Source organism: Mustelus asterias, chromosome 1 (genome assembly GCF_964213995.1).
Source record: "Mustelus asterias chromosome 1, sMusAst1.hap1.1, whole genome shotgun sequence".
In the NCBI taxonomy this organism is placed as follows: Eukaryota; Metazoa; Chordata; class Chondrichthyes; order Carcharhiniformes; family Triakidae; genus Mustelus; species Mustelus asterias.
In genome coordinates, this window is record NC_135801.1 from 112,685,334 (window position 1) to 112,708,565 (window position 23,232).

Here is a 23,232-nt window from a genome sequence, read left to right on the forward strand (position 1 = left end):
TCAGGACATGTCCTCCTGCGGCAGCATGTTATGACCCGCAAGTCCGACCATTTGGTCGAACAGGTCCATCTCCTCCACGCCAACCCTCAATATGCCTATGTGGCATATCCTGACGGGCGAGAGGACACGGTCTGTATTAGAGATCTGGCGCCTGCAGGGGACTTGGCAACCCCAGTCGCTCCCACACCCCTAGTTAGGGACCCCCTGACCTTTATCACCCCTCCTGACACGGCACGGGCAGTATCGGGACCATCACTTAATCCTCTTACTCCCGTGTACAGTTTGCCTGAGTCCAGGAGATTGTCGCCACCTCGAGACGTGCTCGAGTCCAGCAGATTGTCGCCACCGTGTGGTCCACCTGTCCGTGTGGAACTGGAGGAGTCACTGGACACCGCCTTGGAGAGAAGGTCACCACGGTCACCAGAACCGGCGTTACCGCCAGTGTTGAGGAGGTCGCAGAGACGGTGCGGTCCTCCAATACGAATAAACGTGTGAATATATGAACAGTTGTTCTGGTTTTTTTTTGCCCCGCCGGCCTTTGTTTTAAAGGAGGGGTGAATGTGGTGAACCATAGTTGGTTACCACTATGAGTGCTGAGCCATGGATGGTCAGCACTATGGGTATTTGTAGATATGTTACTATTGTCACTGTTGGGGTTAGGGTTGGGCTGTTCTACCTGTTGATATTGTTCTGTGGTACACTCCAGTTGGCTCCGCCTCCCTGGGGAAGTATAAAGGTCACTGCACTGCCTGGTGACCCTTTAGTCTGGGATTGTATTGTATATAGTGTGCTCCATTCTTGTTAGTAATAAAAGCCTTTATTTCCCGGGTACAATCTAGTCTCCCGAGTGATTTAATCACGCATCAGGTAATAATTTGCCTTTCGATTTTTTCTGCCAAAATGGACAACCTCACACTTATCCACATTAAACTCCATCTGCCAAATTTTGGCCCATTCTCCTAACCAATCTATGTATCTGTAAAATCTTTATACCCTTTTCACTGTCGGCTTTCCACCTATTTTAGTATTATCCGCAAATTTTGTTACGTCACACAGTGTCCCTGCTTGCAGATCATTTATATAGATTGTAAACAGTTGAGGTCTGAGGACTGACCCCTGTGGCCTCCTGCTAGTTATATTTCATCAGCCAGAAAAGGACCCATTTATCCCAACCCTCTGCTTTCTGTCAGTCAACCAATCCTCAATCCAATCTACTACTCTACCCCCAATCCCCTGCAATCTCACCTCTGGATCAGTCAAATACCTTCTGGAAGTCCAGATAAACCACCTCCAAAGGTTCCTCATTGTCTACCTTGCTGGTTATGTCTTCAAAGAACTCAAGCATGGCTTATCCTTCATAAAACCATGATGACAATGGTGGATAAAGCTTTGTCCTTCCAAAAGCTCATTCATCGCTTCAGTGATTGATTCCAGCAATTTCCCCACCACAGAGGTCAAGCTAACCGGCCTATAGTTTCCTAATTTTTGCCTCTCTCCCTTTCTGAATAAGAGCGTCACGATTGCGTGTTTCCAATCTACCGGGACCTTACTGGAATCCAAGGAATTTTGAAATATCACAGCCAATGCATCCACTATCGTTGCTGCCACCTCATTTAATACCCTATGGTGCAAGCCATCATCCCAGAAATTATCTGCCTTTAACCCCATTAGTTTATTCAATACCTTCTTCCTAGTGGTGGTTATTACACCAAGTTCCACTGCATTAACGAGAGTTTTTGGAAAATCTTCATTATTCTCTACTGTAAAGACAGAGGCAAAATATTGGCTTAATGCCTCCGCCATCTCTGTATTCCCCATTAATACCTCACCAGTATTGTCCTCCAAAGGGCCAACATTTACTTTAGCTATCCTCTTTTCTTTATATACTTATAGAAACTTTTGGTATCTATGTTTGTGCTAGTTTCCTTTAATAGTTCATCTTAACTCTTTTGATTATGTTTTTAGTAGCCTTTTGCTGAACTTTAAAGTTCTCCCAATCCTTGAGCCTACCACTAGCTTTTGTAGTTTGGTATGTCCTAATTTTTGCCTTTATGTCCTCTTTGACTTCCTTGTCTAGTCATGGAACTTTTTTTCCTTTTACAATTCCTCTTCCTCTCAGGAATATATTTTAATTGAGAGATATTCAATGCCTCCCTGAACATCCGTCATTGTTCCTTAACTGTTCTGCCCTCAATTATTTATGTCCAGTTTACTTGGGCCAACTCTTTCCTCAAGCTTGCATAATTACCTCTGCCCAACACTAAAAATCTAATATGGCACTCTGTCTTCTCTCACTTGATAAGATAGGAGTCATAGAGGTTTACAGCATGGAAACAGGCCCTTTGGCCCAACTTGTCCATGCCCCCCTTTTTATTTTAAACCCGAAGCTAGTCCCAATTGCCCACATTTGGTCCACATCCCTCTATATCTATCTTACCTATGTAACTATCTAAACGCTTTTTAAAAGACAAAATTATACCTGCTTCTACCACCACCTCTGGCAGCTTGTTCCAAACACTCCCACCCTGTGAGTGAAAAAATTGTCCCTCTGGACCCTTTTGTATCTCTCACCTCCCACCTTAAACCTATGCCCTCTAGTTTTAGACTTCTCTATCTTTGGGAAAGGATATGGACTATCTAGCTGATCACAAAGCCATGCTGACTATCCGTGATCAGTCCTTGCATCTCTAAATGCCTGTAGATCCTGTCTCTCAAAATATCTTCCAACAATTTATCCACCACAGACGTGAGGCTCACTGGCCTGTAGTTCCCAGGCTTGTCCCTGCAGCCCTTTTTAAACAAAGGCACAATATTTGCCACCCTCCAATCTTCAGGCACCTCACCCGAGACTATCGATGATTCAAATATCTCTGCTAGGGGACCCACAATTTCCTCCCTAGCCTCCTATAGGAATAGAGTATTATATTAAGAACCTTATTTCAAGATCTTCAACTTAGCCATTGTCTGTCATGAGATTTTATGTACTTCCACCTTTCTAAACACAAGTGAGTTACACACCAAGTGCTAGACTAGTTATTTATTGCAACAATAGCACCAAGATATTTCCTGAATTACACATAATCATGTTAGAAACAAAAACTACTTTGATATCAAGTTACCAATACAGTTTAGTTATGCAAAATTATACAAAATCTCCCCTCTGATTAAAGGTTTCATATTTTCACCCTTGTCCCCAACATTTCAACAAGCACCTATCTTCATAAAATAACATGATAGGGATTTTAGCTTTTTTATCATCACTACAACTACTGTAGTGAAGATTTCATACTGTTGGTAAATCTCTTAATTCCCTATCAGAATATGGATAATATTTGGAGTTTTTTTTAAAGTTATAAAAGGATCTGCAGCTCCTTCAAAACTACAACAAATATTTGTTTTGCCTGCAAATAGTGATCAGTAAATAGTTCAAGCAAACACAGCATTCAGATGCTCACATAAACAGCTTTTAAAAGTATTGAGTGAAAATTATTTTCCTGAGAATTGTGAAGGCTGCTCTCTATGTCAGTTTTATAACATTTGAAGTGAAGTCTTAATTCCTGAGCATATCCATCTATTATTTATCTAGGATATTGTCAACATATTGAAGCTAATTCACTAAGTTTCCTCATCTTGTCAATACACTCTTGCCATTACCTTCACATGTTGATCAGAAGCAGCGGGTTTCTGGTACATTTACATCTGCCCAGCATATTAAATTATTTAAACATAAAATTGATTGCTTGAATTGGAAATGTTGATCTTTGGAAGCAGTGATGAAAATTAATGTTGCATCAAAATTATCTATCTACTTGTTGATTTCCACCATTCACACAATATTGAAATATATTAATCAAATTACATTTTAAAAGACATCTTGGATAATAGATCATGCTACTGCAGTTCATCAAGGAACCATTAATTTTACAGCCTAAATAGCAGCACTGATGAAATTGGTGCTACTTCAGCAAATCAGATTCCCTACAGTGCAGAAGGAGGCCATTCGGCCCATCGAGTCTGCACTGACTACAATCCCACCCAGCCCCTATCCTCATAGCCCCAGGAGGAAACCCACACCGACATGGGGAGAATGTGCAAACTCGACACAAACCCCAAGCTGGCAATCGAACCCAGGTCCCTGGCACTGTGAGGCAGTAGTGCTAACCACTGTGCACCATGCCACCCACCTCCATTGCAGTACTGGATGAAGTCTATAGGGATATAGGCCACTGACTAGTGGGAAAGATATAGAGGAATATAATTACAATGAAATTAGAGAGGTGCAAAAACCATACCATAGTTTTTTTTAATTCATTTGAGGGACATGAGCATTGTTGACTGGCCAGCATGTATTGCCCATCCCTGATTGCCCTTGAACTGAGTGGCTTGCTAGGTAGGCCTTTTCAGAGGGCAGTTGAGAGTCAACCACATTGCTGTGGCTCTGGAGTCACATGTAGGCCAGACCAGGTAAGGACGACAGATTTCCTTCCCTAAAGAACATCAGCGAACCAGATGAGTATTTCCGACAATTGATAAAGGTTTCATGGTCATCAGTAGATTCTTAATTCCAGTTCTTTTCTTTCAAATTGAATTCAAATTCCACCATCTGCTATGGCAGGATTCGAACTCCAGGTCCCCAGAACATTAGCTATGTTTCTGGATTAATGGTCCAGTAGATGGAGACTTGAATTATCCTAATTTAGATTGAAATAATACGCGTGCATAAGAAAAAGAGGAGTTTCTGAAGTGCATTCAGTTGCATTTTCTTGACTAGTATATTTTTGGCCATGGAATAAAAGGAATAATAGCAGCATGCACACAAAACTGGCTGAGTAATAAGAAACAGAAAATAGTGGTTAACGGTTGTTTTTCGGAACGGAGGAAGACGTATGGTCATAGGTACTAGCAACACCAGGTTAAAGTCCAACAGGTTTATTTGGTAGCAAATACCAAATAAACCTGTTGGACTTTAACCTGGTGTTGTGAGACTTCTTACTGTGTTCACCCCAGTCCAACGCCGGCATCTCCACATCATAGGTACTAGAACACTGCTTTTCTTAATCTATATTAACGATCTTGCTTGGGTGCTCAGGACACAATTTCGTAACTTGCAGATGACACAAAACTTGGAAGTTTAGTGATCTCAAAGGAAGATAGCGATAGACTTTTAAATGGAATTAAACAAGCTGGCAGAATGGATAAAAACATGGCAAGTAAAATTTAATGCATAAAATATGAAGTGGTGCATTTTGGAAGAAGGAAAAGCAGTGAAAAATGAAGGGAATTCTAAATGGAGGCAGCAACAAAGAGACTTGGGGTACATGTGCACACATTGTTGAAGGTGACAGGGTGGGTTGAGAAAGCAGTTAAAAGGTTGGCTGAATTCTGAGCTTTATAAATAGAAGCATTGAGCACAAAAGCAAGGAAGTTAAGATCAATTGTTATAAAATATTGATTCAGGCCTTGTCCAACTTGATTTTAGGATGGATGTGATAGTTTAAGAGAAGATGCAGAAAGGTTAAGTACCTGAAAAAAAAATTGGATCACAGGGAAAGGAACTAACAATTGTTCATGCAGAGATCGGAGACAAACATGAAGGGTCGAAAGGTCTCCTTCTGTGCTGTAACCATTCAGGGATCCTACAAAATACTCAGCAGGCCAGGCAGCATCTGTAGACAGAGGCATAGAGTTAATGTTTCAGGTTGGCGACTTTTCTTTAGGACTAAAGCTTTTGGATCAGGATAACCCATTTCTTTCTCTCTCATATATTTGCCAAGGTTCTCTTTAAATGCATCTGTGCTATTCATCAACTACTCCTAATAAGTTTCACATTCTAATCACTCTCTCGATAAAGACATTTCTTCTAAATTCTCTGTTGATTTTTGCCAGTTAACTTAAAATAAATACTTAATCCAAAATAAACTGTCTTTCCATTAATTATTTACATTCATTTGTCAGATCACATCTCCAGTATCTCCAAAACATGAAAACCAAGTTTTCCATGTCTTTCCTTCACCATTATGACTAGGTTTGTATTTGATGACTTCTTTGTTTCTTGACAAATACAACTATTCAGGAAAAGATGTGACCAGAGAAGCATATAATTTTATCACTACCTGCTTCCACGTGAATTCTAATAGCTTGACTATGTAGCTCAACATGTTATTGACTTGATAGTCAATTGTTGAGTCCACATTGGATCTTTTTCATACCAATCCTTTGTTATCTCCACCCAATAAAACAGAAAGACAAAGTGGATGACAAGCCAATGTAAACGCTTAAGATTTCTCTGCCTGGAATGTTATCTATAATTGTTTTGTAAATTTACATACTTGTCCTACTTTTCCAAGGTGGGAACTGTCTCTTTTGATTTCACCATCTCTCTCCTGTCATTTTATCATTTTCAAATTTGAGAATTTTACATGAAGTTCTGCAATCCAGGTCATTTACATAAATTCAAAACAGTTGTGGTCATAACATCATAACCTGAAACACACACCTTGAAACATCTAATTCAATACTGTCTCCAGTCTGACACAACTTCCCTGATAAACACAATTGTTTACCACCCATTCCCAGAGTTTACTCTGAATCCCCATTGATATGACTTTGTTAAATAGCCGTTTAAGTGGAACTTTAGCAAAAGCCTGAAAAGTCAAGGTAAACTATTTCATTGCTCGTTTGGGTTTTTACTTTATCAAGGAGTTGGGGAGCTATGTATATTTTCCAGTTATACATCTTTAAATGTGTAATGGTTTACCATCCACCAGCTTGTCCAGAATCCATCTAGACAACAGTCAACTATAAATAACACTTGATTACAAGTGCTCGTGTTACCTTTGACCAGTTTGAACATACAGCTCATCCCAAAAGGCCTCAAGGGGAAGTTTGAACAGAACACCATATGAATTCAGCCTGATATCCTTCAATTTACTCTGAACTGTTTCCTTTTAAATTATTCATTGCGATTCCAAAGACTAGACGTTAAGTCTAGTAACATCGTCAGAATTTTTCAACTCAAAAGCAGACAATGTAGAGGCTACCAATTTTCCCCCAACGTGCAGTATATTACTCTTGCTCATACTGAATTTCAACTGCTATTGTTTCACCCAATTATACATTTCAGCTGGTTATTTTTGTTGGTTGTCTCAGACTCTACTGTGCCTTCATATCTAACAATTTATTAATTTAATGATTTGTATTAAGCTTCAACCCATTGCTAGATATTAACAATTGTGACTACTTTTGGGGATAGCCACTCATTTCTTCCCCGCCATCACATTTTATCTATCAAGAATCACCGTTTTCTTTCTTTCAATCATTTTAAAAATCTATTTAAAGTTGTTACTTTAAAATCCTATCAAAATGATTCAGCAGCCCTTTATCAATAATCTTGTTGAATGATTTCTGGATGACTGAAAACACAACGTCTTAAAACTGCTTGGTTTAGATGTCACTTCCTCAACAAAAGAAGAAAACGATACGTAGTGCAAGTCATGGTCACTGCAAAATGGATGCATTTAATATGCTATGACTGATTTGCAACTCATGAAAGTTGGTTCAATTGCTTTACAATATTACTGTCAGTGATATCATGTCTGTAGAAACTGAATTTGACTCTTCCATTGTTTGCCCAGATAGAGGGTTACAAGTTTTTTTTTGTTGTTACACTTGGTTGTGGGTGTTGCTGGCAAGGCCAGCAGTTGCTGCCCATCCCCAAATTGCCCTTGAACTGAGTGGCATGTTCAATTATTACAGAAGGCCGTTGAGCGCCAACATTGCTGTGGGTCTAGAGCCACATGTAGGCCCAACCAGGTAAGGATGGCAGACTTCCTTCCCTTCAGGACATTAGTGAACCAAGTGGGTTTTTAACCATCATTGACAAGAGTTTTATACTGACCATAACTGAGGCTAGCTTTCAATTCCAGATTTATCAATGGAATTTTAATTCCACCAGCTGCCCTGCTGGGATTTAAACCCATTGAACTCAGAGCATGAGCCTTGGCCTCTGGATTACTAATCCAGTGACATTACGACAATGCCATCATCGCTCCCTCAAACAACAATAATGTGCCAATATTTATGTTAGAACAAAATATTCTGTCCACAAGCACCTTCAACAAAATTTGACGAGACACCAATCCATTTTCTTCAAAGTCTTTATATGACTTTTAAAAGCTACAATTAAAAATAAAAGTAGGCCACAAGATAAGCAACACAAAATATTTATTGTCTGCCCAATCCCTTTTGGTGAAATGTTCTAATATGAAAAACTTAACAGAAATTCTCAACCTGTAGCCTGATGAGATTGTTCTAGTTTAGCATATAAAAGTTTGAAGAATCACTACTTACATTTATTAAACATAAAAAATAGCTAAAATTAGAAATCTGTTTAAGAATGGAAAGAGCAAGAATCCAGATAACTACAGACCAGTCAGTTTAATTTACATGATGGGAAATTTGCTGGAATCTAGCAGAGAGCATAGCAAGGCCAGCAGGAGGACAAAAGAGCAAAGTGATTGCATTTGAAAGAAAATCCAAGTGTGACAGCACAAGGAAGCAAGCAAGTGTTTGATTGGCAAGTATTTTTCTTTTTCAATCTCTCTAAACTAGGGGATTTGCTCAAATTAGGAGCCAGAAAATTAAACATTTCAATTGGGGCAAGTATAACTATTAGTGATTAATAAAAGTAGATGCACAGAGCAAATCTGGAGACACCAATTAAAATAAATACTGTAATTTTAACATTCTAGTTAATACCATTTTTTAACAGGGAACAGATGGCTTCTTTTTAGATCCTGCATGGACGTCTGAGAATCTTTGCTTCCAATTCCTGCAGCATGTGGGAACTTCAGGACGCTTCACCTGTCTTGGGAGAGCAGGGAGGATATGTTTCCTGGATCATAATTTCCTGGAGGTGGCCAATCCACAGGCAGAGAGAGTTCAGGATAATAGATGGGTGGCCATCAGGAAGAGTACGAAAAGACAAGTAGCACAAGAGTCTTCAGTGTGTGCGTCATTCTCAAACTAAAGACTGCTGGGAATGACCATACCTTGAAGGAGCGTATAAATGCTGTGGTTATTGAAGATCCCATAGTCAGGGGAATAGACAGGAATTTCTGCAGCTGACACGGAGTGCCAAGTGGTGTGTTGCCAGGGTAAAGAGCATCACCTGCAGAATATTCCTGCAAGAGGAAGGTCATGAGCCAGAAGTTGTATCTCATGTTGGTACCACTGACAGAGAGGACCGTTGAGATTCTACAGTCAAATATTTAGGAGTTAGAAAGGAAGCTAAAGAGTAGGACCTCCAAGATAATTATTTCTGGATTATTCCCAACATCACAGAATAAAATCAAGCAGAGATTGACAGGAAAAGCTTCAGGTGCCGACTAAGTACAGCTGAACAAGGGCGAAAGGTAGGAGAACCAAAACCCCAGGGCTTGGATAGAGTGTGAGATTGAGACTATGATGAAATAAAAGAGGGTGTACAACGCACACATTTTTCTAGCGAGAACCAGATAAAATACAATATGCTGAAATAGGAATTGAAGAGGAAAATAAGACTGGCAGTCAACATAAAGGAATCCAAAACTCACGTACTGACAAGTAAATAGTAAGCAGGTATCAAGCGATGGCGTTGGTCCTCTTCGGGAGAAAAAGGATGATACATACGTAAAGGTGCAGGGCAAGACTAGGATACGTACTGGGTACTTTGTGTCACTGTTCAAGAAAGAAGTAGAGATAGCAAGGTAATGGATGGAGTGAAAATTGACAGAGGGAAGGTTCGCTCAAGTGGATAATTGTCTAGTCTGCATGACTTGCATTCCAGGCTGCTAAAGGGAGTGGAGAGATCCATCTTGGCCTCCTGCGGAGATCCCCAAAATCACAGATGCCACTTTTGAGACAATTCAATTTACTCTACATGATATGAAGGAATGATTAGAGGCAGGGGACACAACAAAGACTTGGGGCCCTGTTAACATCCTGGCAAAAACACCAAAGACTTGAGCTCCAGAAATATCTGCACCCTATTCAAGCTATTCCAGTCCAACTGCAACAGAGGGATCTATCCAACAATGTGGAAAATTGCCCAGATATGGCATGACCACAAAAAGCAGGACAAATCTAATCCAGGCAACTACCAACTCATCAGTCTATACCCAATCATCAACAAAGTCATAGGTGGTCTTGGAAGGTCTTGTTTACAATGCTCTCCAGCACCACTTCCACAGCAGAAGCCTGCTCATTAATGCTCAGCTTGGGTTCTGCCACGGCCATTCAGCTCCTGACCACATCACAGTCTTGGTTCAAACAAGAACAAAATAAATTAATCCAAGAGATGAGGTGAGAGTGACTGTAGTTGACATCAAGGCAACATTTGACTGTGTAGTGTTATGATCACCACGGAGATCAACAAACAAAAATCAAACTAACTGAATGATGTCTGAGAAAATCAATGGACAAGATTTCATTTTGTATAACTTTAATTTTATCAAACCAAAATCAACATAAATTAAACAGTTATGAATTAATAGCTATTTGCAGACAATATAAATAACATATTAAATAGCAAATGCAAAGTATATATTATGGGTTTACTAAGCGATGCCAATCAGCAAATCACATGCCATCAATTTCAGCCACAAAGGCCTTCAAAGCTCTGAACTTCCACAAATTTCAGCTCCTTTATTTCAATGATTTAGCCACCAATCCTCATATGACAACATTTCCAAAGCAACCTGACTTCCAAGGACAGTCTTCACTAAATTTTGATTTATTACTGTCACATGTAGTATATAGTGAAAAGTATTGTTTCTTGCGCGCTATACAGACAAAGCATACTGTTCATAGAGAAGGAAATGAGAGAGTGCAGAATGTAGTGTTACAATCATAGCTAGGGTGTAGAGAAAGATCAACTTAATGCAAGGTAGGTCCATTCAAAAGTCTGATGGCAGCAGGGAAGAAGCTGTTCTTGACTTGGTTGGTACGTGACCTCAGACTTTTGTATCTTTTTCCCGAAGGAAGAAAGTGGAAGAGTCAATGTCCGGGGTGTGTGGGGTCCTTAGTTATGCTGGCTGCTTTGCCGAGGCAGCGGGAAGTGTGGACAGAGTCAATGGATAGAAGACTGGTTCGTGTGATGGATTGGGCTACATTCACGACCTTTTGTAGATCTTGGGCAGAGCAGGAGTCATACCTAGCTGTGATACAACCAGAAAGAATGCTTTCTATGGTGCATCTGTAAAAGTTGGAGAGAGTCGTAGCTGATATGCCAAATTTTGTCGCTGACATGCCTATTTCTGAGAAAGTAGAGGCATTGGTGGGCTTTCTTAACTATAGTGTCGGCATGGGGGGGACCAGGACAAGTTGGTGGTGATCTGGACACCTAAAAACTTGAAGCTCTCAACAATTTCTACTTCGGCCCCATTGATGTAGACAGGGGCATGTTCTCCTTTACGCTTCCTGAAGTCGTTGACAATCTCCTTTGTTTTGTTGACATTGAGGAGAGATTATTGTTGCCGCACTAGTTCACCAGATTCGCTATCTCATTCCTGTACTTGTTTCGTCATTGTTTGAGATCTGACCCACTACAGTGGTGTCGTCAGCAAACTTGAAAATCGAATTGGAGGGGAATTTGGCCACACAGTCATAGATGTATAAGGAGTATAGTAGGGGGCTGAGGACACAGCCTTGTGGGGCACCGGTGTTGAGGATGATCGTGGAGGTGGTGTTGTTGCCTATCCTTAATGATTGTGGTCTGTGAGTTAGGAAGTTCAGGATCCAGTCGCAGAGGGAGGTGCCGAGTCCCAGGAGTTTGGAGATGAGTTTTGTAGGAATAATGGTGTTGAAGGCTGAGCTGTCGTCGATAAATAGGAGTCTGACATAGATGCCCTTGTTATCTAGGTGTTCCAGGGTTGACTGCAGTTTCTGTTGTGGACCTGTTGCAGTGATAGGCAAACTACAGTGGAGCTAGGTAGTCCGGGAGGCTGGAATTTATTCGTGCCATGACTAGCCTTCAAAGCACTTCATAATGATGGATGTCAGAGCCACCGGCCGACAGTCATTAAGGCATGCTGCTTGGTTTTTCTTAGGTACCGGGAGGTCTCACGGCATCTGTGGAAAGAGAATCGAGCCAATATTTCAAATCCAGATGACCCTTTGGACTCAAAACATTGGCTCAACTCTCTCGCTACAGCTGCTGTTAGACCTGTTGAGATTTTCCAGCATTTTTCATTTTTGTTTCGTATCCCAGCATCCACAGTATTTTGCTTTTATCTCAAGAATTACTTGAGCCTGTTTTGCATCCCACAGCATGGGTTACCGGCCTCCAGCCAATCAGCTGGCACCTATTCCATCACAGTGGTATCAAGAATCCTTGGCAAAATTCAAATCAAATGAGAATCAGGTAGAAAATTCCCCACTGATTCGAGTCATATCCAGCACAAAGGAAGATGATGTGGGTATTGGAAACCAATTACCTCAGCCCCTGGCCATTGCTACAGTGGTGCCCTAGCCTCATCCATCTTCAGGTGCTTCATCAATGACCTTCCCTCTATCATAAGGTCACAAACTTCAAGCAATGACCACCTCCAACAAGAGTAAATCCATCCACATCCCCTTGACATTCAATGGCATTAACATTGTCAAATCCCACAATCATCGATCAGAAACTTAACTGGTCCAGCCATATTAATATTCTGGCTACAAGAACTGATCAGAGGATAGGGCAAGTAACTTGCCTCCTGACTCCCTAAAATCTGTCCATCATCTACAACAATACAAGTCAGAAGTGTGATGGAATACTCTCCATTTGCCCAGATGGGTGAAGCTCTAAAGTAATAGTGAAGTAGCTTGACACCATCCAAGATAAAACAGCTTGCTTGATCGGTGTTTTAAGAGGCCTTTATGGGCTAGGGGTATGACATCATGAGAAGGGAAACATGCCATGTGACCCTGTATTAGTTTCACCTATGTTTTAAGCAGCTCACACACACACACACACACACACCAGAGCTCTATGTGCAACAGCTCTCATGTGTCTAGATTTAATAAACGAATGTGTTTACCAAATCCCTATCAGAGAATGGTGCTTTGTACAGTAAATAAGCCCAAGGGGTATTGTATCATTGTAAGAACACAACAATTGACACCCCACCCACCAATGTAAAATTTGCTCCCCCCACCACCCAAGATACAATGGCAGCAGTGTGTACCACTTACAAGGTACACTGCAGCACTCACTAATGCTCTTTGCAAAGAATTTTCAAAACTCACGACCTCTGCCAAGAACAGGGACAGCAGACTCATGGGGACACTACCACCTGCAAGTTCCCCTCCAAGCCAAACACTGTCCCAACTTGAAACCATATAGCTGTTCCCTTCACTGTAACTAGGTTAAAAACCTGGAACTCATTCCCTAAAAGCACTGTTGGTGCACCTCCACCAGACTTCAGTGATTAAAGACGACAGCTTTTTCACCATTACCTTCTCAAGGCCAAATAGGGACAGGAAACAAACACCGGTTTTGCCAGTAACACTAACATCCCATGCAAGTATATAGAACAAATGTTCCAATTTTGAATTTAACAGCTTAAAGTGGAGTAGCCTGCTATAATTGGTGCCTGCACCTTTGTGACAGGCTTGTGGAAAACCACTGTTCCTCACAGTCAAATCATCCCTGCTGGAATATATGATATTTCATGTGACAAAACTGCACTGACTGCGATGCTCAATCATAGGCCGGAATGCTCCAACCTCACCCACGGCTGGGATTCTCCAGTCCCACTGTGGTGAATGGAGATTTAGTTGAATGCCAAATTCTCTGTTCTTGCTGGCAGCAGTGGTGGGGCATAAGAGACTGGAGTCTTCTGATACTTAACATCTTTATTCACAGGTGGAGAATGGTCACTTGGGTAGGCTGCAAATAGCAGGGAACTATTACCCTGTGTGACTCAGTGATATCAGGAATGTAGAAATGATATTTCTTAAAATCATATGTATACCTCCACCCAATTATTTTCAGCATGCAGTATTAATATAAATTCATTATGAAGATGTATTGAATAGTATTTGTACTCCCCTCGTGGTGCTAACCAGTTTTGATTTGTTACTATTATTTATCAGCAAAATCTATTTATGGTATTAAGAGGTGGTATTGGAGTAATTGGATGTTGCTAAGGTTGAAAGGCCAGAATGTGGCACCCAATGTTCATTACTGAATTTAGTTTTGTTTTGGCTTAAATTTTGTGCACCCTATTCCAAAGTCCAATTTTGAAACTTTGAAACGAAACAGGATATTCATCAAACCGTGAAAAGAAATGCTCAGACTTTGGGAATATACAGACAGGTTAACGGCACGACCAGACAAAAGTAATTTAGCACAGGCAAGTAAGAGCTAATGCAATTTGGTTGTAACAGAAGTATACTTGAAAATGAAACCCAAGGATTCAATTCAGTGTAAAGCAAATACCCTTAGAGTAAAATACCAGGACAGAAAGAGGTAGATTTCAAGAAAGGCCTAAAGGAGGAAAGATAAGTAAAATGGCTGAAAAGGTTTTGAGAGAGAATTCTGTAATTTTGGGCTGAAACAGGTGAAGGCAAGGCTAACAAATGAAGTGCCTAAAATCAACAATGCACAAGATGCAGAGATCTGTTATAGAGTTGAAGGCAGTTACACAGACCTGATGGGGCAAAGCTATTTGGGATTTGAAAACAAGCATAAAAACTCTAAAATCAAGGCTTATCGAGGCATAAAGTTGACCACAAGACTGTGATAACCCCCTTACTCTTCGTTAAATATTACACAGCCATGCGACTTTTGCTTTAACCTTGGTTTAATATTTAATCTAGCCAATAAGATTAATTTATACACAATGTTAGTTAGTTGTAATCTAAGAGTATTGGATGACCAATTATAGAAAGGACATTAGTTCCTCAAAGAACCGATAATATAGATTCATCAGGATAATGCTTGGGATGGGAAGCTGAGAGATGTACAACGCTAGAACTATTTCCATCACAGCAGAAAATACTAAGGAAACTTAATCAACATTTTTAAAAAAATTTATTTTGATGCAAGAAATAAGATAATTTTTTTTCTGTTTGGGTAATGAGATGTCATGATTTAATATCAGCAGGCATGGCAAGGAAGTCTTTTTTTTTTAATGCAAAATTTCCAGCAGAACCCCGAGACGTCAGATTGTGATCCAAATGATAATAACATTGCCCCGATGTCCTTGTACAAATTATGTTTTTAAAAAGGTTTTCACCCAAGATGTGGAGAGTGGTGGAGGCAGAAACTACCACTTAAGAAAAGAGGAGAAATATTTAAGCAGAGAAAAAGTATCGTGTTCTGTCAAGGGTGCAGCAGTTTGGTTTGTTTCGAATTGTTCCTATTAATAATGTAGCACAGCCAGGGGAGGTCAATCGGTGTTGGTAAACGTGTTTGTTTGGTTGCTTAAGGGGAAATTTTGTTTGTAAAATGGCTGCTATATTTACCAATACAAAAAGTAATTCGTTTTGAGAAACACTTTTGAGTCAGCTTAGATGGATGCTATACAGAGTATGGATGAGAATTTATATCACAAATTCGCTGATTTGTCCCTTCATTGTTTTAAAGGTACCATCTGACTGCACCCTTGTTCAAAACAGTAAAATATTTACAAACCAAAATAATTTTTCAATTTATTCAATTTGTAACAAAAACCCAAACGCAGAATTTATAACCAGTTTTCTTTAACTGAAAAGGGACTTCTGTATGATAGCAACTTAACCTTAAAAAATTAACTAGCTCTGACAGCCAAAAAAAGTCTCAACTCAATAGTTAAAGTCGCTATACAAACTTAGGCACAGCTGCTAATGTATAAAGTACAAACTCGTAAGTAAGAAGTTGCCGGCGAACAAATAATCAATGTGCCTGTCTTATGTAAAGACCTCCCAAGACCAGAGAAACTATACAAGGACATCACAGCAAATATGACGCTCTTATCTGAGATCACACTAGCTACTCTGTTGCCTTCCAGTTGTGGAATTTTCCTGGTCAAGAAGTGCTCTCACCTACTTTGATAACGTATTTGCTATGTCTTTCACACTGTTCCCTCTTTGACTTTAAAAGTGTGCGTAGCCCCATTTTAAACTGTTATTTCGCAACACCAAGAGAAATGAACAACGGTTAAACCGACTCTCTCTACACAAGTGCCGTTCTTATCAGCTCACAGCAAATATAGTAAAACACTTCCTGCGAACAAAGGGGGAGGGGCGGGAGTTCCACTTCAAACATGTTCTATGGTTTACAAAATAAACTCAAAACGGCTGGGAAAAACATAAGTTGCCGAAATTTTTGTCATAACATCAAGCCAGTTAATATCAAAGCAAGTATCGAAATTGTACAGGAGACATGAATGTTGACTTCCTGCATTTCGGCACTCATACTAATCCTCCGTCCATAATTTATCTTCACTGCCTAAATAACTCCATAGTCGATTCATTTCCACTCATATTTGTTACTTGCGAAAGAAAACGAGGAGCGGGTATTTTCCTTTCCTCGGGTTTTGTACCTTGGCTTGGATGCTGCTGATTCAGACTGAGCGGCTCGGACTCCTCGCCATGTCCGCACTCACTTGTCCCCTGGGTGCAAATCAGCCGTGCCGCTGCTCAGGTGTGCGGGGGTTCGGCTCCTCGCGCGCGCTCCCTGCACCTGCCCAGGAGCAGAGCAGCTGTTCTCGTGTGTCCCCAGTACAGCGCTTTCCGCCTGGGCTGAACCGGACACTTGCCTCCCACACACAGCGAATGCTTCAGCGGACACCGCAGCCAAACAGCTAGAGCACGCTGGAACAAGCTGTTCCTGGAAGGCTCGGCCAAAAAAAAAAGAAAAGCAGAAATTCAACTATTTAGTTCCGGCTGATTATCAAGTTCTTTCAATGAAAGTGCTTGAAGTATTGCGTAAAAGGAAGTGCACAAAAAATCGTAAGACCTTACTGTATTGGTCAAAATTTCCACTGTAGGACCGATTACACCCTATGTGTAATAGACCGATACAGTGCTAAAGAAACTACTAATTGTCGCTGTTTTGCCTAATGTTTTCAGGCATTTCGGTGTCAGTGGCTCCCTGAACTATTCACACACTTCTGGGAAGCATCTGTCCTAAGTTTCAAGAGATGGTGTCAAAGTCCATAATTTACACTCTCGCCGCTTCTTCAGGTAGCTGCGTCTAAATCCAAGAACTCTCTTCCTAGCAGTCCTATGGATGTACATTTAGACCACATGGACTGCTGAGTTCAAGAACCTTCTCAAGTTCTTGAGGCCGTGGTCAAGAAGGAGAAAGAGGCACATGACATGCATAGACAGCTGGGATCAAGTGAATCTCTTGAAGAGTGTCGGAGTAGAGTTAAGAGAGAAATCAGGAGGGCAAAAAGGGGACACAAAATTGTTTTGGCAGATAAGGCAAAGGAGAATCCAAAGAGCTTCTACAAATACATAAAGGGCAAAAGAGTAACAAGGGAGAGAGTATGGCCTCTTAAGGGTCATGATGTGGAGATGCCGGCGTTGGACTGGGGTAAACACAGTAAGAAGTTTAACAACACCAGGTTAAAGTCCAACAGGTTTATTTGGTAGCAAAAGCCACACAAGCTTTCGAGGCTCTGAGCCCCTTCTTCAGGTGAGTGGGAATTCTGTTCACAAACAGAACTTATAAGACACAGACTCAATTTACATGAATAATGGTTGGAATGCGAATACTTACAACTAATCCAGTCTTTAAGAAACAAAACAATGGGAGTGGGGAGAGCATCAAGACAGGCTAAAAAGATGTGTATTGTCTCCAGACAAGACAGCCAGTGAAACTCTGCAGGTCCACGCAACTGTGGGAGTTACAAATAGTGTGACATAAATTCTGATTCTAGGATCGCATGATAAAGACTCAGGAGGAAAAAAGCAGAAATATTTATGTGAAATAGTGTGACATAAACCCAATATCCCGGTTGAGGCCGTCCTTGTGTGTGCGGAACCTGGCTATCAGTTTCTGCTCCGCGACTCTGCGCTGTCGTGTGTCGCGAAGGCCGCCTTGGAGAACGCTTACCCGAATATCAGAGGCCGAATGCCCGTGACCGCTGAAGTGCTCCCCAACAGGAAGAGAACAGTCTTGCCTGGTGATTGTCGAGCGGTGTTCATTCATCCGTTGTCGCAGCGTCTGCATAGTTTCCCCAATGTACCATGCCTCGGGACATCCTTTCTTGCAGCGTATCAGGTAGACAACGTTAGCCGAGTTGCAAGAGTATGTACCGTGTACCTGGTGGATGGTGTTCTCACGTGAGATGATGGCATCTGTGTCGATGATCCGGCACGTCTTGCAGAGGTTGCTGTGGCAGGGTTGTGTGGTGTCTTGGTCACTGTTCTCCTGAAGGCTGGGTAGTTTGCTGCGGACAATGGTCTGTTTGAGGTTGTGCGGTTGTTTGAAGGCAAGAAGTGGGGGTGTGGGGATGGCCTTGGCGAGATGTTCGTCTTCATCAATGACATGTTGAAGGCTCCGGAGGAGATGCCGTAGCTTCTCCGCTCCGGGGAAGTACTGGACAACGAAGGGTACTCTGTCCACTGTGTCCCGTGTTTGTCTTCTGAGGAGGTCGGTGCGGTTTTTCGCTGTGGCGCGTTGGAACTGTTGATCAATGAGTCTAGCGCCATATCCTGTTCTTATGAGGGCATCTTTCAGCGTCTGGAGGTGTCTGTTGCGATCCTCCTCATCCGAGCAGATCCTGTGTATACGGAGGGCTTGTCCGTAGGGGATGGCTTCTTTAACGTGTTTAGGGTGGAAGCTGGAGAAGTGGAGCATCGTGAGGTTATCCGTGGGCTTGCGGTACAGTGAGGTGCTGAGGTGACCGTCCTTAATGGAGATGCGCGTGTCCAAGAATGCAACCGATTCCGGAGAGTAGTCTATGGTGAGCCTGATGGTGGGATGGAACTTGTTGATGTCATCATAGAGTTGTTTCAGTGATTGTTCACCATGAGTCCAAAGGAAGAAAATGTCATCGATGTATCTAGTGTATAGCACCGGTTGAAGGTCCCGTGCGGTGAAGAAGTCTTGTTCGAACAGCCATGGGGACCAAATTTGCACCTCAATATGCCAACATCTTCATGCACAGGTTCGAACAAGACTTCTTCACCGCACGGGACCTTCAACCGGTGCTATACACTAGATACATCGATGACATTTTCTTCCTTTGGACTCATGGTGAACAATCACTGAAACAACTCTATGATGACATCAACAAGTTCCATCCCACCATCAGGCTCACCATAGACTACTCTCCGGAATCGGTTGCATTCTTGGACACGCGCATCTCCATTAAGGACGGTCACCTCAGCACCTCACTGTACCGCAAGCCCACGGATAACCTCACGATGCTCCACTTCTCCAGCTTCCACCCTAAACACGTTAAAGAAGCCATCCCCTACGGACAAGCCCTCCGTATACACAGGATCTGCTCGGATGAGGAGGATCGCAACAGACACCTCCAGACGCTGAAAGATGCCCTCATAAGAACAGGATATGGCGCTAGACTCATTGATCAACAGTTCCAACGCGCCACAGCGAAAAACCGCACCGACCTCCTCAGAAGACAAACACGGGACACAGTGGACAGAGTACCCTTCGTTGTCCAGTACTTCCCCGGAGCGGAGAAGCTACGGCATCTCCTCCGGAGCCTTCAACATGTCATTGATGAAGACGAACATCTCGCCAAGGCCATCCCCACACCCCCACTTCTTGCCTTCAAACAACCGCACAACCTCAAACAGACCATTGTCCGCAGCAAACTACCCAGCCTTCAGGAGAACAGTGACCAAGACACCACACAACCCTGCCACAGCAACCTCTGCAAGACGTGCCGGATCATCGACACAGATGCCATCATCTCACGTGAGAACACCATCCACCAGGTACACGGTACATACTCTTGCAACTCGGCTAACGTTGTCTACCTGATACGCTGCAAGAAAGGATGTCCCGAGGCATGGTACATTGGGGAAACTATGCAGACGCTGCGACAACGGATGAATGAACACCGCTCGACAATCACCAGGCAAGACTGTTCTCTTCCTGTTGGGGAGCACTTCAGCGGTCACGGGCATTCGGCCTCTGATATTCGGGTAAGCGTTCTCCAAGGCGGCCTTCGCGACACACGACAGCGCAGAGTCGCGGAGCAGAAACTGATAGCCAGGTTCCGCACACACAAGGACGGCCTCAACCGGGATATTGGGTTTATGTCACACTATTTCACATAAATATTTCTGCTTTTTTCCTCCTGAGTCTTTATCATGCGATCCTAGAATCAGAATTTATGTCACACTATTTGTAACTCCCACAGTTGCGTGGACCTGCAGAGTTTCACTGGCTGTCTTGTCTGGAGACAATACACATCTTTTTAGCCTGTCTTGATGCTCTCCCCACTCCCATTGTTTTGTTTCTTAAAGACTGGATTAGTTGTAAGTATTCGCATTCCAACCATTATTCATGTAAATTGAGTCTGTGTCTTATAAGTTCTGTTTGTGAACAGAATTCCCACTCACCTGAAGAAGGGGCTCAGAGCCTCGAAAGCTTGTGTGGCTTTTGCTACCAAATAAACCTGTTGGACTTTAACCTGGTGTTGTTAAACTTCTTACTCTCTTAAGGGTCAACAAGGTCACTATGTGCGGATCCACAAGAGATGGGTGAGATCCTAAATGAATATTTCTCGTCAGTATTTACTGTTGAGAAAAGCATGGATGTTAGGGAACTTGGGGAAATAAATAGTGATGTCTTGAGGAGTGTACGTATTACAGAGAAGGAGATGCTGGAGGTCTTAAAGCACATCAAGGTAGATCAATCCCCGGGATCTGATGAAGTATATCCCAGGATGTTGTGGGAGGCTAGGGAGGAAATTGCGGGTCCCCTAGCCGAGATATTTGAATCATCGATAGTCACGGGTGAGGTGCCTGAAGATTGGAGGGTGGCAAATGTTGTGCCTTTGTTTAAAAAGGGCTGCAGGGAAAAGCCTGGGAACTACAGGCCAGTGAGCCTCACATCTGTGGTGGGTAAATTGTTGGAAGGTATTTTGAGAGACAGGATCTACAGGCATTTAGAGATGCAAGGACTGATTAGGGACAGTCAGCGTGGCTTTGTGAGTGGAAAATAGTGTCTCACAAATTTAATTGAGTTTTTTGAAGGGGTAACCAAGAAGGTAGAGTCATAGAGGTCTGTAGCATGGAAACAGGCCCTTTGGCCCAACTTGTCCATGCCGCCCTTAATTTTTTTTAAAGCCCCAAAGCTAATCCCAATTGCCCGCATTTGGCCCATATCCCTCTATACCCATCGTACCCATGTAACTATTGAAATGCTTTTTAAAAGATAAAATTGTACCCGCCTCTACTACTACCTCAGGCAGCTTGTTCCAGCCACTCACCACCCTCTGTGTGAAAAAATTGCCCCTCTGGACACTTTTGTATCTCTCCCCTCTCACCTTAAACCTATGCCCTCTAGTTTTAGACTCCCCTACCTTTGGGAAAAGATATTGACTATCTACCTTGTCTATGCCCCTCATTATTTTATAGACCTCTATAAGGTCACCCCTCAGCCTCCTACGCTCCAGAGAAAAAAGTCCCAGTCTATTCAGCCTCTCCTTATAACTCAATCCATCAAGTCCCTGTAGCATCCTAGTAAATCTTTCCTGCACTCTTTGTAGTTTAATAATATCCTTTCTATAATAGGGTGACCAGAATTGCGCACAGGTAGATGAGGGCAGTGCAGTTGATGTTATCTACATGGACTTTAGCAAGGCCTTTGACAAGGTACCGCATTGTAGGTTGTTGCATAAAGTTAAATCTCACGGGATCCAGGGTGAGGTATCTAAATGGATACAAAATTGGCTTCTTGACAGAATGTTGAGATGTCGGCGTTGGACTGGGGTGAACACAGTAAGAGTTTTAACAACACCAGGTTAAAGTCCAACAGGTTTATTTGGTAGCAAATACCATTAGCTTTCGGAGCGCTGCTCCTTCGTCAGATGGAGTGGATCTGACGAAGGAGCAGCGCTCCGAAAGCTAATGGTATTTGCTACCAAATAAACCTGTTGGACTTTAACCTGGTGTTGTTAAAACTCTTACTGTCTTCTTGACAGAAGACAGAGGGTGGTTATAGAGAGTTGTTTTTCAAACCGGAGGCCTGTGACCAGCGGTGTGCCTCAGGGATCAGTGCTGGGCCCACTGTTATTTGTCATTTATATTAATGATCTGGATGAGAATATAGGGGGCATGGTTAGTAAGTTTGCAGATAGCACCAAGATTGGTGGCATAGTGGACAGTGAAGGAAGTTATCTCCAATTGCAATGGGATCTTGATCAATTGGGCCAGTGAGCTGACGAATGGCAGATGGAGTTTAATTTAGACAAATGCGAGGTGATGCATTTTGGTAGATTGAACCAAGGCAGGACTTACTCAGTTAATGGTAGGACGTTGGGGAGAGTTACAGAACAAAGAGATCTAGGGGTACATGTTCATAGCTCCTTGAAAGTGGAGTCACAGGTGGACAGAGTGGTGAAGAAGGCATTCGGCATGCTTGGTTTCATCGGTCAGAACATTGAATACAGGAGTTGGGACGTTTTGTTGAAGTTGTACAAGACATTGGTAAGGCCACACTTGGAATACTGTGTGCAATTCTGGCCACCCTATTATAGAAAGGATATTATTAAACTACAAAGAGTGCAGAAAAGATTTACCAGGATGCTACCGAGACTTGATGGATTGAGTTATAAGGAGAGGCTGAATAGACTGGGACTTTTTTCTCTGGAGCGTAGGAGGCTGAGGGGTGACCTTATAGAGGTCTATAAAATAATGAGGGGCATAGACAAGGTAGATAGTCAATATCTTTTCCCAAAGGTAGGGGAGTCTAAAACTAGACTCCTTGTAATGGACAAGGATGAGTGCTGTCCTACGGGCAGGGTGCTAAATTGGGGGAAGGCTGACTATAGCCGGATTAGGCAGGAATTGGTGGATGTTGATTGGGAGAGGATGTTCGAGGGTAAGTCCGCGTCTGGCATGTGGGAGTCTTTTAAGGAACTATTGATAAGGCTGCAGGATAGGCATGTGTCTGTAAAAAGGAAAGATAGGAAAGGTAGGATTCGAGAGCCGTGGATAACCAGGGAAATTGAGGATCTGATTAAAATGAAAAGGGAGGCGTACGTTAAGTCCAGGCAACTGAAAACAGATGGAGCT

At 42.3% G+C, this 23,232-nt stretch overlaps 1 protein-coding gene across 2 annotated transcripts in view; it reads right to left on the minus strand.

The window, feature by feature from the left end:
- Positions 1–16,915, minus strand: part of LOC144496092 (tyrosine-protein kinase Tec-like) — a 172,820-nt gene extending 155,905 nt beyond the window's left edge. Inside the window, exon 1 of one of the 2 annotated variants that reach the window (XM_078217060.1) lies at positions 16,551–16,915. The gene's annotated coding sequence lies outside the window, so the exon portion shown is untranslated. The remainder of the gene's footprint in view (positions 1–16,550) is intronic. The other variant, XM_078217069.1, reaches the window with a different exon arrangement.
- Between the last annotated feature and the right edge of the window lie 6,317 nt (positions 16,916–23,232).